The sequence below is a fragment of the Triticum aestivum genome, chromosome 5D (assembly GCF_018294505.1).
Source record: "Triticum aestivum cultivar Chinese Spring chromosome 5D, IWGSC CS RefSeq v2.1, whole genome shotgun sequence".
NCBI classification, from domain to species: Eukaryota; Viridiplantae; Streptophyta; class Magnoliopsida; order Poales; family Poaceae; genus Triticum; species Triticum aestivum.
In genome coordinates, this window is record NC_057808.1 from 229,613,799 (window position 1) to 229,617,774 (window position 3,976).

The window sequence follows — 3,976 nt, forward strand, 5'->3', positions numbered from 1 at the left end:
ACTTTTGGGATGACCCACACCTTTATAAAGAAGGATTTGATGGTGTTAACGGCAAAAGAATACCGCATATAGGTAGATATAGTGGACTCATGTGGGTAAACTGGTTTAAAGGATTTTGGATGCACAAGTAAAGATCATACTTGGTGCAAAGTGAAGGCTAGCAAAGATTGAGAAGCGACCAACCAAGAAACGGATAATCTCATAAGCAAGAATTAAGCATAAATAACACCGAATAATGCACCACAAGTAGGATATAATTTCATTGCATGACTATTGACTTTCGTACTTGCACAGGGAATCACAAACCTTAACACTGATATTCTTACTAAAGCATAATTACTCATCAACATAACTCACATATCACATCATCATATCTCAAAACTGTTACTAAGAATCAAGTTTACTTTGTCCAATGATCTTTATGAAAGTTTTTATTATATCCTTCTTGGATATCTATCACTTTGGGACTAATTTTCAAGTGTTGCTTTTCATAAGCTCAAACAAATATAAGTGAAGATCAAGAGCATAATTTTTCTTTCTCTCAAAATAATTTAAGTGAAGCAAGAGAGAATTTCTTGAAAATTTTACTAACTTTAAAATAAATCTAAGTGAAGCAAGAGAGCATTTCTTCAAAAATACTAAGCACACCGTGCTCAAAAAGATATAAGTGAAGCACTGGAGCAAGTCCATAGCTCATAAAAATTTAAATGAAGCATAGTGAGCAATTCTAACAAGTCATGACATAATTTTGGCTCTCTCAAATAGGTGTGTACAGGAAGAGATCAAGACTTAAAACAAAAAACAAAACAAGCAAAGACTCATATCATACAAGACGCTCCAAGCAAAACACATATCATGTGACGAATAAAAATATAGTTTCGAGTAAAATACCGATGATCGTTAGAAGAAAGAGGGGATGCCACTCAGGGGCATCCCCAAGCTTAGTTGGATGCTCATTTTTGGATAATAGCTTGGGATGCCGGGGCATCCCCAATCTTAGGCTCTTCCATCCTTCCTTCATCCATCGTATGATAACCCAAAACTTGAAAACATCAATGACACAAAACTCAACAAAACCTTTGTGAGATCCGTTAGTGTAAGAAAAATAAATCACTACTATAAGTACTTTAGCAAACCAATTCATATTTTGTTTTTTTATTATATCTACTGTATTCCAACTTTTCTATGGCAAAAACTCATCAAAGAAAACCATAGAGCCATCAAAATAAGCACACAACACAAACAAAACAGAATCTGTCAAAACAGAACAGTCTGTAGCAATCTGACTTAAAAGAAAACTTCTGAAACTCCAAAATTCTGAAAAAATAGGACGACCTATATAATTTGTATATTAATCTTCTGAAAAAAGAATCAGGGCAAAAGCTCTTTCTGATAAAAAGTGAGAATTATTTTTGTGAGAACAAACTTTCTGTCTTTTTCAGCAAGATCAAACAACTATCACCCAAGAAGATCCTATCGGTTCTACTTGGCACAAACACTAATTAAAACACACAAAAACACAATCATAACAGTAGCATAATTGTGATAACACTCAATAGCAGAAAGCAAAAAAGCAAAAGTAAAATTTATTCATTGGGTTGCCTCCCAACAAGCGCTATAGTTTTACGCCCTTAGCTAGGCATAAAGCAAGGATCTAAGTTTTGTCATATTTGGTTCGAGATCCATAAGATGCCCTCATGATTGATTCATAAGGTGGCTTAATTATTGTTCTAGGAAAGTGTTCCATACCCTTCCTCAAATGAAATTGGAACTTAATATTGCCTTCTTTCATATCAATCACGACACAGATAGTGCGTAAAAACGGTCTACCAAGAATAATTGGACAAGACGGATTGCAATCAATATCAAGAACAATAAAATCTATGGGCACATAATTCCTATTTGCAAGAATAAGAACATCATTAATTCTTCCCATTGGCTTTTTAATAGTAGAATCCGCCAAGTGCAAATTCAAAGAACATTCTTCAATATTAGTAAGACCAAGCACATCACATAAAGATTTGGGAATTGTAGAAACACTAGCACCCAAGTCACACAAAGCAAAACACTCATAATTTTCAATCTTGACTTTGATAGTAGGTTACCATTCATCATGCAATTTTCTAGGAATTGATATTTCTAATTCCAATTTTTCTTCAAAAGCTTTCATCATAGCATCAACAATATGTTTAGTAAAAGCTTTATTTTGTTCATAAGCATGGGGTGAATTTATCATGGATTGCAACAAAGAAATACAATCAATCAAAGATCAACAATCATAACTAAAGTCTTTGTAATCCAAAAGAGTGGGCACATCACTAGCTAAAGTTTTGACCTCTCCAAACCCACTTTCATCAATTTTCTCAACATGATTTTCATCCTACGAAATATTGGGGCGCCTTATACCTAAAGTTGACTCTTCTCCAGTCCCTTTTTCATCAATCTTAACTTTACTAAACAAGGAATCAATAGAAGAAAAACCAATCATTTTGAGATCTTCATCACTTTTACGAAAGAAATCACTAGAAAACGCTTTTTCTAAAAATTCTCTTTTAGCTCTAAGCATAGCGGGTCTTTTCTTACTTTCATCCATAGAAACATAAAGAGCTTTAATTGATTCATCTACTTTAGGCACAAAACATTTCATCTTGAGATTTTCCACATCATGAGCAATTCTATCAACACTTCCAGACAAATCATCAATCTTATTCAACTTTTCTTCTATGGAAGTGTTGAAAACTTTTTTTGTATTGATAAATTCTTTAATATTATTATCAAGATCAAAGGTGTTCCTATTATTAGTATAAGATTGATTTCCATAGGAATTACCATAATTATTAGAAGAATTACTAGGAAAGGGCCTAGGATTAAAATTACCTCTATAAACATTGTTATTGAAATTATTTCGAGAGATAAAATTCACATCTATGGCATCACTATTTTTCGCAATCAAAGTAGACAAAGGCATATCATTAAAATCAATAGGAGCACTTTTACTAGCAACCAATTTGATAAGAGCATCAACTGTTTTACTCAAAGAAGAAATTTCTTCAACCGAATTAACTTTTTAACTAGTAGGAGCTCTTTAAGTTTGCCATTGTCAATAATTTGCCATGATATTATCAAGCAATTTGGTGGCTTCACCCAAATTAATTTCCATAAAAGTACCACCCGCGGCGGAATCTAAAAGATTACGAGAAACAAAATTCAATCCCGCATAAAAATTGTGTATGGTCATCCAAAGATTTAACCCATGAGTTGGGAAATTCCTCAGCATCATTTTCATCCTTTCCCAAGATTGTGCAACATGATCACGTTCAAGTTGCTTGAAATTCATGATCTGGGTTCAAAGGGAAATAATTTTTGTGGGGGGGGGGGGGGATACTCAGTGATAAAAATATCTTTGCACTTATTCCAAGAATCGATACTATTGCGAGGCAAAGAAGAGAACCAAATTTTTGCAGGCAAAGAGAACGGAAATAATTTCATATTAACCACATCATTGTCCACATCTTTTTTCTTCCGCATATCGCATAATTCCACGAAGGTATTAAGATGGGACGCGGCGTCCTCATTAGAAGTGCCAGAAAATTGATCTTTCATAACAAGATTCAGCAAAGCAGTATTAATATCACAAGACTCCACACTAGTGGCGGGAGGAGCAATCGGAGTGCTAATAAAATCATTGTTGGTATTTGAGAAATGACATAACTTGGTGTTCTCTTGAGTCGTGATGACCACACGACAAGATTGAACTCAAAAACAGATCCGGCAAGAAAACGGCGAACGGAAAAAGAGAGGCGAATAAAGCGGCAAATTTTTGTGAAGTGGGGGAGAGGAAAATGAGAGGCAAATGGAAAATAATGTAAATTGCGAGGAGATGAGATTGTGATTAGGAACCTGGTATATGTTGAAGATCCTCCCCGGCAACGGCGCCAGAAATTCCTTTTGATGTCGCTTGAAGCTACGTCGGGTT